This window comes from Psammomys obesus, unplaced genomic scaffold (genome assembly GCF_907164565.1).
Source record: "Psammomys obesus unplaced genomic scaffold, mPsaObe1.curated_primary_1811, whole genome shotgun sequence".
Taxonomy (NCBI): Eukaryota; Metazoa; Chordata; class Mammalia; order Rodentia; family Muridae; genus Psammomys; species Psammomys obesus.
The window spans coordinates 4,602,076-4,615,944 of NW_026595981.1; the positions used below are offsets into that span (position 1 = coordinate 4,602,076).

Sequence of the window (13,869 nt, forward strand, 5' to 3'; positions counted from 1 at the left end):
TAACAAAGGGCTTTGCTCTCTCTTTCATGGAACAGCACCAGAAGCATGACATGGGGAAGGAATGGGGGATGCGTTACAGAAATCTTTTTTTTTTTTTTTTTAGTGAGCATTATCAGTTTTATTTAAAATTTCAGAGCACTTGAAAATAAGGAATATAATGTACTTCTGTTTTTATTGTGTAACTTAAAAATGCTTTAAATGACAATTAGCCGTCAAGTGTTACCCCAGCCATGGAGAGCTCAGCCAGCCGCTACTGCTTTCTAACCTCGCTCTCGGGTGGCTGGGCTGGAGCAGGCTGCTGGCAGTGCTGTGGGCATGTGGCTTGTTCCTACTCATGGTGGCATTTTTCCTTCTTGTTGTGGTGCTGGGATGCCCTTCTCAGGTCTTCATCCGGAACGAGATCCCGCATTCCCATGACTGTGGGCACAGCCGACTCTTGGCAACCAGCCTTCTTCCGCTTGTGTTTGGATTCAATCAGGTCAACAATGGCTTCGTCTTCATAGGCCGCACACTGTCTTTCACTGGTGTCTTCCTTTGCAGCTGTGTTATATGGCAGATGAAACTGGTCTGGGTCTGGGTCAAAATCATATCTTTATCAACTCCTCTGTCCCATAATTCCCTCTGTCTGCACGCATACTGTATTGCCTCTTCGGTTCCCTCAGCTGTAGCTTAAACTGCACACACTTTCCATTGTCCTTAAAGGCAGCATCAAATGCTTATCCCGGAAAGCCAAACCTTTTTCTCCACTAGTATTTTAATTCTGCTACCTTTTCTGGACATTCTTCTTTACCATGATTTATGGTAGATGGGACAGACACAAGCAGGCTGAGTAAAGCATGGGATGGTAATCTTAAATCTTACAAGACCGCAGGGTGTACTATTAACAGTGGCTGTGAGATCCAGCCAAGTTCCAGTCCCTTAAAATGTAAGAGATTATTTTTATCATAATGCGTTGCCGCACGTGTAGACACTCTCTAGGTTCCCAGGGGTCCAAGAAGCACCAGTAAAAATTTTAGTAATGATGAAGGGAGGATGTAGCTCAGTGATAGGATGCTTGCTCAGCGTGTGTGTGCCCCGGCCCTCCAAGCATCTTTCCTTGTCTGGTACTATGTCCCAGCCTCTCCCTAAACACTTCTGTAACTTACTCATTTGATGCTTAAAGGTGATGTAGGTGAGCTGGGTGACAAAGTCCTTGCCTGTAGATGAAGAAACCTGGGAATGGAGAAATTTGGGGACTTGCCCAAGGTTATAAAGTGGTGGGAGATTCTGTGGGCCCTCTGCTTTGTTCTTAGAAAGACTTCTACTGTTTTAAGGTATTTGTATGCGTATATGAATGAGTGTGATAGGTGCACGGGATTGCACAGGCCTGCAGAGGTCGGAGGCATCGGATCCTCAGGAGCTGCGGTTAAGGATGAATGAGTGTATGGTTGGGAGCTGCCCCTCATGGGTGCTGGGAACTGATCTCCAGAACTCTGCAAGAGCAGCGGGTTCTCTTAAGCACTGAACTCTCTCTCTAGCCTCGTTCTTCTCTGTCAAGATCATTCAGGCTATTCAAGTTCTGTATGTTTTTGTGATTTTTCCTTTTTCTTTTTAAGATGGCTCTTCGATCTGTGGTCCTGGCTGGCTTGGAACGCACCACATTGGCCAGGCTGACCTCAAAGTTGTGGTGATCTTCCTGTCTCAGCCTTCCAAGTGCTGGGATTACAGGCGTGCACCACCAGGCCTTCTTCCGCATCAATTTTAGTATAGCTCTTTAAATGTATGAGAAGAGCAGTGTTTGTAGGTTTTGATAGGAATTGAACCTCCAGGTCACTTGTAATGATTTTAAGCCTTTCAACCCATGAACATAAAATGTTTTCCCATTTGTTAGTGCATTCTTTATGGGGGTTTTCAATATTGACATCTTTTACTTCTTTGCTTAAATCAATTTCTAAAAGTATTTCATTCTTTTTTTTTCTTTTTGCTGAGCTGGGACTCAAAACCCTCCATCGCTGAGCTACATTCTCAGCTTGGCATTTATTTGTTTGTTTGTTTGTTTGGTGCTATTGATTTTTAAGTGAAAGTGTTTTTTTTTTTTCATATTGTTTCTTGTTAGATTTAGAAATATAATTGGTATTTGTGTGTTACCATGTATCCTAGAACTCTGCAGAATTCCCTGGGTAGCTTTAACACTTTTGTATGCAACCTTTGATGTGGTTTTCTAAGTATGCAACCATGTTACCGTGAACAGACACCTTCACTGAACAAGAGTTGAAGGGCAGGAAGGCTGGGTTTTATTAAGAAGTAGAGTCACAGGAAAAGCAGCAGGGAGGGGTCCTGGAAATGGATTTTTTTTTTTTTTACAGTGTGTGTGTGTGTGTGTAGCTATAGGCCAGCCTCTGGTGGTGTTCTTCAGCAGCCATCCACCTTGTTTTTGAAACAGTCTCTCGTTGGCCTAGAGCTCACAAGTGGCTAGGCTGGCTACCCCGCCATCATCAGAAATCCTCTTGTCTGCCTCTCCAGTTCTGGGATGACAAGTGTGCACCACAATACCCAGCTCCTAACATGGATTCTGGGGACCAAATTCAGGCTCTGAAGCTTGTACAGCTAACACCTTACTGACTGAGCCTCCTCCCCAGCCCAAGGAATTACTTGATTATTGGTTCTTTCTCCTCTTTCACCTGTACAGGTCTAGCAGATTTTCTGTATCTTTGTGCTTTGGTCTCCGGTGGGAGTGTTTTCTAGGAGTCTGTCCTTTTTTTTTTTTTTTTTTTTTTTTTGATGGTGCTCACTAGTAATCATTTTTCTCTGTGTAAAATTATTAGTTGTGTCTTGATTTTCATTTATGATTTTAGTTAGTTGTCTCTGGGAACTTGGGTGTTCTAGAGATCCCATAGAAGTGAATGTTGGTCCCCTTTGTGTCTGGCTTACAATTCACTCAGCATCACATTCCTTCCTACAGTCGTGTCATTTACTTTCTTAAAAGCACTCGTTGGAAACTCAGATGTGTAGAAGGAACAGTAAGCGTTGTTTTTTTGTTTTTTTTTTTTATTGCTGTTGTTGTTTTTCCCATAATGATGGAGCCGGGAAGAGAGTGGCTAATTGACTATTTAAAGTCATAAAGTTAGAAACAGGACAAGGGCTTATTTTTTCTTGGCTTTTCAGGTCTGCAGATAAGTGAGAATAGAAATGACCCAGCAGGGGTCCTTAGGCTTTGGCGATAGATGGAACCGGAAGGCTTGTATTCCCAGATGCAGTCAGGAAGGAAGAGAGGGATGGTGGGTCCACTCCAGGGTCCTAGGTGTTTCTAGTCTCTCCTTTCTGTTTGAGATCCCAGAGTCTCGGGTCTGTCACTGTGCCTCTGAGCAACACCTTTAATCCCCATGTTCTCATGAATGAGAAATGCTGAAGAGGACGAGACTGCTAAGCAATCAGGGAGATGAAGGCAGGGTTACCTGCGTGGCTGGTTGTCTGGACGTGGCTCTCTTGGCTGCAAGGGAAATCTGGCCGGCAAGTCACAAAACCTTGTTTGGTCAAACCCTTTTCCAATTAGGTAATCTGAAGAGATAAATGGGTATCTGGTAGGGCAAAAATTTTAAAAATTGTCTTCAGTGACTCATCTTGTGTCAAACTCCAGGAAAGGAGGCTCTCTGAACTATGGTAGTTAACAGGGTCAAAGGGTACCAGAACGGTAGCAGGAAGGGGACTCAGGAGATGTACTATTTTGGTCAGCATGTCTTTATCTGGTTCAGATGGCCTCAAGGCCATGCAGGGCTGACGTGCTCACTCCTACCCAGATGCTGCTGAACGTTAAGAAGCAAAATGCATCTCAAATTCTGTGTTCTCTGAGTTCTTGAAACCTGAGTCCCCAAACAGCCCACCTATGGGATGACATAAGCTAAAATCATTCTCCACCAAGACTAGGTCTCTCACTGTACTCGGAGGTCACTGATTTGGCTAGACTGGCCACCAGTCTCTGGGGATCCACTTTTCTCTGTCTCCTCAGCACTGAGAATACAGGCACACACTACCCTGCCTGAGTTTTATGTGGGTGCTGGGGTATGAGAGTCAGATTCTTGTTTTATTTTGCTTTTTTGAGACAGCCCAGGCTGTCCTGGAACTCGCTCTGTAAAGCAGGCTGGCCTCGAATGAAAGTTAGATTTTCATGCTTGCATGATGTACACTCACCCACTGAGCCGTGTCTTCATCATTCAGTGTCATGATTTAGACATGAGGTATCACCCAAAAGGCACATGTGTTGAAGACTTGGTCCTCAGCCAGTAGAGGGAACTGTTGAGGAGTGACATGGCGATGAGGGTTCCACTATCACTAATGGATTCATCTATAGGCAGATCCATAATTTGATGGCATTATTGGAGGTCACTGAGGTCATGACTTGAAGGCCAGCTTGTCTCTGGCCCCTTTGTGTCTCTCTCTTTCTGCTTCCTGGCCATCATGAGGTGAGCAATTTTGTGTCAATGTGCCATTTTACATTATGTTCTGTATCATCATGGCCCAGAAAGAACGAAGCAGGTTCACTGTGAAACCTCAGAAGCCATGAGCTGAAACAAATCTTTCATCCCCCCAAGTTGTTTCTCTGTGGTAATTAATTTTCTGTTGGAAAACTGATACTCCCAGACTCCCTAAATGTTAGCATTTTATCATATTTGATATCTTACACACAGACACACACACACACACACACACACATACGCACACACACACATACCACGACTAATAAGCAGTATTCAAAACATATTTTCAAATATTGTTAGTTATATGGAACTTTTTTGTATTGCGCTTATAGCTAGTGATTTTTGGTAAACCCACTTACTGATTTCAGCACTGGATTCCTTTGCTTTCCTAATATACATATGTGTTTGTGCCATCTGCAAAAGGAAAAAAAATTACATTTTTGCCTTCTTTTTATTTCTTTATTTCTTTTTCTTGAGTTATTGCATTGGCTAGCAAATTGGATGAAATGTTAAATAGCAAAGTAGAGATAGCAAATATTTTAATTTTGTTCTCAAATTCAGAAGAAAGTATCTCATACCACTAAGGTGGATGTTAGCAATAAATGTTCCATTGATAGTATAAGAAAATATACCAACAAAATATCTCTAAAACCCAAAATATCCATCAGACAAAGAAAAAGAAAGCATTATTACTGTATTCAGCAATATGCTGTATCTTACCAATTTAACAAAGTTTTAAGAAATCCAGAAACCAAGCTGGAGAAATAGCCCAGCAGTTAAGAGCACTGGCTGCTCTTCCAAGCAGATGCATTTTTTTTAAAATTTTACTTTGTGTGTGTGTGTGTGTGTGTGTGTGCTCATGCTCATGTCTGAGTGTATGTATGTACACCATAAGGCTCAGAAGAGGTTGTTGGATTCCCTTGGAATTAAGAGTTCCAGGAGGTTATGAACTGACTTGTGGGTGCTGGGACCTGAACTCAGATCCTGTACAAGAGCAGTAGGTCACCTTATGCTCTGAGCCATCTCTCCCATCCCGGTAGCAGAGATGCATTTTAATGACAAGAAGTTGTGCTTTACAGGGAGATTCCAAACTCTGAGCTGGCCCGATCCTCCGATCACTTATAGCATACCCCTTAAAGGTATCTTCAGACCTACCTAGTCACATGACAGCCTTGTAGCTCTTCTCAAGCTTTTTTCTTTCTTGCCCAAGTCCCAGACAATGATTCTTTGGTCCAGTTTTTTAAAAATATCTCTACTACCCAAAGAGCGCTGGCGGGCTTTGTTTCTAGTAATTTCCGTTAGTAGGCAGGTATTTGGACTGGGCTTCTGCAGGCGTATGGACATTCTGATGGCTGCAGGGGTGTCTGTTTACCCAGCCCAAGCATCTGTGGTCCATGTCGATTTCTCTCAGAAAAGGAAAAAGACCAGTCTGTCGATGACTCCTTGGCAAGTCTGTCGTGGTGGCTACAGGTTGAGGCATTTGGACAGCCTTCAGTCAGGATCCATCTAGAAGGTTTCCAGCCATTAAGCCCTCGGTGTGAAGATTCCCACTGCTGAATGTTTGCTTACCTCAGCGACTGTCCTTCCCCTCCTCTCTCCATCCAGGTTAATAGTGGTCATCTGCTATCTGCAGTTGGAGACACCAAACCTGATTAGGAAAGGAAGCTACAAGGTGACAGGCACTTCAGAGCCTGTGGTGGAACTCCCTCTTCTGAGCGTGACAGTGATTGCTACCTTCATCAGCCAGGACCAGCTTGTTGATGTCCCTCGAAGAAGGAGGGAACAGGGAGGATCAAATGAGCCCCTCAATCAAGACTTAGCCACTCCCACCTATGCCCCCTTCCACCCCAACTTGTATAGAATGCTGTTGTAGCTGCACATGGTCTTGGCAAGTGTGGAAGGGTAACTGAAGAGGAAATGGGTTCCATCTGGGCTGGTTGACTTTACTGTCACCTGAAAAGAGAGTCTCAATAAGGGATTTCTAACTGAGCTGCCCTGAGGGCAAGTCTGTGAGGGATTATCTTAACTAATAGATGTGGAAAGACCCAGCCCACTGTGGGAGGCATCCTACCCATCCCTAGGCAGAGGGTCTTGGACTGTTTAAGAGTGAAAACCTGAGCTGAGTACAAGCGAGCAAGCGAGCAAGCAAGCAAGCAGGAATCCATTCTTTCTGCTCTTGACCATGGATGTGATGGAACCAGCTGTCGGAAGTTCCTGCCTTAACATCCCCACAATGATGGCCTGGAACCTGTCATTGTAAGTGAAATAAACTCCTTTCTCCTTGATGTTGCTCTTTGTCATAGTATCTTATCACAGCGACATAAATGAAACTGGGACACCTTCTAAGTAGCTATGGGGAATTCATCCATGCTGGGGCGAGGTTTTTTTTTTTTTTTTTTTTTTTTTGTGGTTGCTTTGGGGGGTTTGCCCATGCCCCTGTAAGCAGTCCCTCGCCTCCGCTCTGTAAGTAAGACCAATAGACTTACTGATTTCTCGTGTTGGACTTTGGTGCAACCCTTACTTTTTCTTGTCATTGATGCCCTATCTGGGGTGAGTCTCCCTAGGAAGAGTTTATGCAACAGGCCACTGACACTGTGTATCACCAGCCAACCAAATGAAGCAGATGCTAGTTACGAAGGAAACTGTGGTTCTGAGTGAGCATTTGACCGTCTCTCTCTGGGGCATCCAGGGTCTGAAGTCAGAGCCTGCTTTTGCCTGAGCCCACATTCTTTCCACAACCTTCTTAACTCCCTGCCTCGGAGAGTACCACACCCTCCAGTCTGAAGATACCCTCTTCGATGAAGACCTGCCTGGACATGGATGTTGACCAGTTCTGCATTCTTCTCATCACGGCTGTCCTCCCACAGGATGACCTTGCACCTCCAGATCCTTGGCCGTGCACCCCAATATCCCTCCAGCTGTGTTAATAATAGTCCGTAAAAAGGAAATTTTTGTCACGTGGTTTGAGTCACGGACCTGTCAGTCTGGACTTTTTTTTTAGATTTATTTGTTTTAATTTTATGCGCATGAGTGTTTTGCCTGTATATATGTCTCTGCACAATGCCTAGTGCCCAAGGAGTCAGAAAAGGGCATTCGATCCCCTGGAACTTGAGTTAAGAGTAGTTATGAATCACCTTGTGGGTGCTGGGAACAGAACCTGGTCTTCTGCAAGTGATCTTAACCTTTGAACCTTCTCTCCAGCTCCAAACACCAGCATTTTAAAGGTTCCTCTAGGGAGCTAGAAAATGGCTCAACAGTTAAGAGCACTGGCTGCTCTTCTGGAGGACCCAGATTCAGTTCAATGCACCCACACGTCAGCTCACACCTGTCTGTAACTCCAGCTTCGGGGAATTCTGTCTTCTGAATTCTTCAGGTACCAGGCATGCATATGGTCCACTTACAAACATGCAAACAAAATACTTGCACATATAAAATAAAAATAATTGTTAAGAAAAGGTTTTGCTGAGTCCTGTAGTAAATAATCTGTCTAATTTCACTTAAACCCCCTGGACCCAGCTCAGGCACCTATGTGCACATGTACTGATACACACAGCTGAGCTGGGTAGGGTAGATTTGAACTTGGACTGTATAAAAAAGAACTCATTGGTCACAAACTCATCTTTGAGAGGAGCAATTAGGCAAAGTTTGGTGGGAAAAATACGTGTTTCTTGGAACAGAATTTGGAAAATTCTGACTGAAATAACAAATCAACCTCTAGGCTTGAATCAGAGACTCCATTGTCTGGCTGTAACAGACTATTTATCTAGGCCTTGGTGTATCAAAGTAACCTTCCCACAGGGTATTATTAGAATTCAAGTAAGCTACAAGACCTTAATAGCAAACAGCTGCTGTGTGATGGACACAGGGGCTTACCCCTCGTCTGTCAATATTCTCTGTACCCCTGGGTGGTGGATTCTGTCATTGCATGCGACGGTGCTCCCAGCCACCTCCAGAGCACCGTGGTCCTTGCATGGATAAGCCAGGGTTTAAATTCGGAGGGCCCAGTCTAAAGGCTAGACCTTATCTGATTGCCCCATCCTGGTTCCTTGTTCTCTGTGTTCTTCAGTTACCAGGATGCCTGGGAGGATGGCTCAACCTTCCACCCATTTGCTTCAGCCTTGGCTACTTTAGCCCAAAGGCAATGATCTTTGAGCACTTGGGCTGTGCTGGAGGGGCATGGAAATTCCACATTGGCACAGCATGGCTTTCCCACCCTGGGTGTGGCTTGACTTTAAGACAACTTGTTCCTACCACAGACTGTGGATGAAGTGGGTGAGGAGGAAGCCCACACGGCACTTGGCACCACTGTGGCTAACACCCCCTTTCCTGCTCCCCATCCTCCAGGTCTGGGCTTATGCCTACTCTGAGCCAAACTTGCTCTCTACAGCAGCCCCTCCCAGGGATGCTCTGTCAGACCTTTCCTTCCCTTTCCCTTATACTTTCTTCTTAACCTTTAAGGTTCTAATAGATAAAATTTATGCCTGGAAAATGTATCAAACAGTACTGAAGCCAGGCACGGTGGCTCACACCTGTAATCCCAGCACTCAGGAAGGCAGAGGCATGTGGATCTCTGTGCGTTCAAGGCCAACATGGCCTACAAAGAAAGTCCAGGACAGCCAAGGCTACTCAGAGAAACCCTGTCTCGAAAAATCCAAAACCAAAAACCTGTATGATTCTCTCTCCTATCCAGCTTCCCTCACTGAGCCAGTCAAGTGTTCGGTTATGCATTCCGGATGCATAAGGTCATAGAGTGCTGCTTGGAGGCCGAGGCAAGAGAACTATGAGTTCAAAGCCAGTCAGGACACCACATCAAGAGCACATTTGCTTAACAACAACTGAAAAGGGCACACAGCGTACAGATGCGTCACGTATCTCTCCACTTGTGCAAATCCTGTGACTACGATGCATTTTTTAAAGGCAGAATCTCATGCAGACACTGCTGACCTGAAACTCACTATGGAGCTGAGGATAACCTTGAACTCCTGACCACCCTGCCTCTGTTTCTTGAGTGTTGGAATTATAGGCTTGCCTCACCACAAGCTGTGGTGTGCTGAGTTTATGCTGTGCCAGGGACGAGCCCAGGGGTTCCTGCACGCTAAGCAAGCATCCTATCAAAGGAGCTACACCCCAGCTCACGTCTAACCTCAAAAGTCCCCTTTGGGGGACGTCCTATCCTGCTATTCTTTGTCAGCACTAGCCGAGGACTCGAACGGTTTATTTGCTGTGATTCGTGTCATCCAGCCTCTTCTGGCGGTGCATCCCATCATTCGGCCTGGCCCTGCCCACCTGTACCCATGTGTACACCCACCCATACATACACCTGAGCTGGACAGGGCAGTTTTGAACCTGAGCCACATGATGAAAACAGGAAGATGTGCTAGAAAAGGCTGAACCTGCAACTTTCATTCTCCTGACTGGTGGCCAGATTTGGATGTGACAGGGTCTCCTGGATAGCCCACTCATGTCACTGTGAAAGCTAGGCTCAGACGCCGTCATGCTCCAGGAGTGGCGGCCACATAGTCTGCTCATCAGAAACAGTGGCCTCACTCAAACTTTGCTCAGTGGCGTTTCCATAGCTTGCCCGTGGCCCAGCTTTACGGAGTCTACCTCACCTTCCTGCTACCCCCTGCCTTTCTCAAATCCTCTGCCACAGTGTCTTCCTCCAAGTGTACCTGTCAGAACCACCCATAGGACTTGTCAGTGATGAGGTTCTCTGCCTCCCCCACCCTCTGATCTTGAAAGCAAAAGAAGCTGACCGGAGCCCAGGAGACGGCTCCCAGGATAAAGGCATTGCTACCAAGCGTGAGCACCGGAGACCGGGGATCCCTGGTGCCCGTATGGCAGGAGAATCCACTCCGGCAAGCTGTTCCCTGACGTGTTCTCCATGTGCGCATGACATGTGCGCATCCGTGCACACATACGAAAATAGATAGTAAACATAAACATTTTAAGAGAAAGGAAAAAACCCTGGTAGGCCTGGGGGAATTGCTAGTAAGCTCCCAAGAGATTTATGTTTGAAGCTGAACATATTGGAAGTTTGTCATTGGCATCATCAGTTGGAGCAGGCTGATGGGGTCAAGTGGCATTAAATGCAGTGCTGGGTAGGTCAGAAAACTCCTGCCACGGAGTGCCTTGTTGAGAAAAAGGTTGTCCATGGTGCCGCTACTGTTACACTCGGCACAGTCACTGGGGTGAGGAGGGCTTCGCTCTTTCTCCTTCGGGAGACTCTGCTTTAGGGCCAGCTTTTGCCCACCTTTTAAGAGTGGGAGGAGGAAGTTGGCTGGGAGACACACTCTTGTCTTGTCTTTAGACCTGGGCTTCTCTAAAGTGGCCTTTGTGGGCTGTGAGATGGTTCAGTGGGTACAGGGACTTACTGCCAAGGATGACCACCTGAGTTGGGATCCCAGGACCCACATGGTCAAAGGGAAGAACCAACCCGGCAGCTCGTCCTCCTCCCTCCACACCTTCACACTGGCATATACCTGTAAGCGCACACAGAGTGGCAAAATAGCACAAATCTTTTTTAATTCTTAAAAATGCTGCTGGGTGAAGAAGTTGCAAGCAGACAGATGCACAAATATAAATCGGATGGAGTTTAATATAATTATACATCTGAAACCATTAATTCCAAGTAGCTGCCCTCTTAACTTCCATCACCACGAACATTGTATAAATGGAAGAAACAAGATGAATGCTTATGTTTGGCCGTTTGCATATACTAGAAATAAAAGCTATTGCTATTTATTTATTAAGGGAAAGCAGGGCTGGAATGGAGGGTAAGGGGCTGAAAGTCTGTGCTGCTTTTGCAGAAGGCTGGAGTTCTACTCCCAGAACCCGAGTTGGGTGGCTCAGGACCACCAGTAACTTCAGCTCCAGGGCATCCAATGCCCTCTACTGGCCTCCCCGGGCACCTGCACTTCTGTGCAGTACCTCTTCACAAACACACATGCATACACATGACAATACATAAAGACAAATCTTTAAAAAATGAATTATTTTAAAACTTTTTTAAAAGTGAAAGTACTCATTAACTGGGCATGGTGGAGCACCCCTATACTCCCAGCACTCAGGAGGCAGAACTGGGTGGAGCTCTGTGAGTTCAAGCCTGGCCTGGTCTATAAAGTATGTATACAGAACTATATAGCCAGGTCTATATACTAAGACCCTGTCTGAAAAAAGCGGGAAAGCACTCCCAAGAATGGGAATGTGCTAGTGAGCAGCAGAAAGGCATACACTCCAAAGCTGTTTGCCATCTTTTGCTCACCACTATGTATGTAAAATTCCTCCATAGCAAAAATTTAAAAACACTTTTCATGTGTGTGTGTGTCCCAGGGCAGGTGTGGCAGTCAGACGACAGTTCGAAGGCATTACTTCTCTCCTTCCACCGTAAGGGTTCCAGGGAGTAAATTCAGGCTCTAAGTCTTGTCGGCGGTACTACCCTTGACCTCTGAGCCATCTCGCTGGCCCTCCCTCATGTTTTTGCATGATTAAAGTTCATTTTTCCACTTTCTGCATGCTGGGGGCAGCACACGTCTGTGAAGGGACGGGGATTATATGTATGTTTCCGTTTTCAAATGTAGTAATAGATGATACACAAACCCTCACCAGGCTGCAGGTTGGCCAGCTGTGGTATTGCAACTGAGACCTCTGCTGTGCACTGTCTCACGTGTAGGGGCGGTTTGCTGTGTCTTTAGTTGTCTGTTCCCCTGGGAAGGGCACTTGGGTTCTTCCTCTTCTTGGGTTCAATGAGGAAGGAGAGCTTGTGTGCCGATCTGTGCCAACGCCAAGCAGGAGTGTATGTGCTCATTCTGTAGAGTGGAAAGGGTGTGAGGTTGGTCATGGATAGGGACATGCAGCCTTAGGCGGAACTACCAGTTTTTAAAACGGCTGAACTGATTCATGTCCCTCCAGAACGGCTGCTTCACATCCTTGTCACATTCAGAAGCATCAGTTAGTAGTTACGATTGGCTGAGGATGCAGCACATCTCACTACTGTAACTGAGCAGAATAAAAACTGCAAAACAAAATAAAATAAATTTGTAAAGGGGAGGCGCCTCACTAGGAAGCCACAACTTTCCTTAGCTAAGCCTAAATATGCAAAGTAAACCAAGGCCAGCCAGAGTCCTTCTCTTTGCTGCTCTAGCTTCCAGGAGACAGGTTGCCTGGAAAATGCCAGAGAAAAAGCAAGCCCTTGCCTTTCAAGGAACTTCCACTCATCGCCCTGTAACCCCACCATCACCACCTTCACCCCCTTCAAAAACAAGAGGTGCTTTTCTCAAGACATGATCTCCACTCCATTTTTCCAAGCCTGGGCTTTAATAACCTGACAGGATTTTATTATATCGCCCAAGCTAACCTCAGACTCACAACAACCCTAATGCCTCAATCTCCAAAATTCTGGGATTACAAGGTGTAAAACTACCACACTTGGCTTGAAGTGAAATTTTCTTTCCCAAGAATTGGATGCTTTTTATTTTTTTTGTTGGCTCATGGTATCAGTCTGTCACAATGGGGAAGTGTGGAGGCGGCGTCAGTGTGTGGCGGAGGCCGCTTACATCACGGTGGATCCGGAAGTTACTCCCTGCTCACATCACGGTGGATCCGCTCACCAGAAGCTGGTTAAGTTGTTAAATATTCGTATGCAATGTCCTTCTTCAGCCCACTCCCTCCTTTCTTCTCTCCACAGGGTTCTGCTATGTAGCCCAGACTGGTCTCTACAGATTTGGCTCCATTAGCTCAGTTAATTTCTTTATTCTCTGTCTGTCTGTCTGTCTCTCCCCCCCTCCCTTTCTTTCCTTCTCCTTTCTTCCTGTGATGAGGATTGAACTCATGGTAATACCTCAACATGCTAAGCAAGCACTTTACCACTGAGCCACACCCCAACTCCATGGCTCTCCTTCTTTTTCCTCTCCCTTTCCTCCCTCTTTTCCTTCTTCCTCTCCACCCACCTCCTCCTTCTTGATAGGATCCTGCTATGTAGGTCTAGCCCATCTGGAACTTACCACATAGATCAGAACCGTCTTCAAGCTTGCAGGTAATCCTTTTGCTTCTGAGTTCTGGGATCACAGACACGGCTACCCAGTCCAGCTCTTGCTTTCTTAATAATACCCATGGCTGAAGTCTTTGACGAGGCCCACCGTTTCAGTCTTGTCTTTTATGGCCATGCTCTGTGTGACCTACCTAAACCATTGTACCCTGCTCTGCAGTCCTGAACACGTTTTCTTCACAAAGCTTTCTTCGCTTTTACCCCTGTGCCTGCGATCCCTCTGGAGTTTTGTGTTTGGTGTGAGGTAGGGGTCAAAACTCATTAGATGCCATCTGGAAATCAACGATTCTGGAACCATTTAATGAAGAGACCATCCTTCTGTGGGTGGAAATCGACGATTCTGGAGCCATTTAATGAAGAGACCATCCT

At 45.8% G+C, this 13,869-nt stretch overlaps 1 pseudogene; it reads right to left on the bottom strand.

Annotated features, from left to right (window-relative positions):
* Positions 1 to 328: 328 nt before the first annotated feature.
* LOC129685985 (E3 SUMO-protein ligase NSE2-like) lies at positions 329 to 10,340 on the bottom strand (annotated as a pseudogene).
* Between the last annotated feature and the right edge of the window lie 3,529 nt (positions 10,341 to 13,869).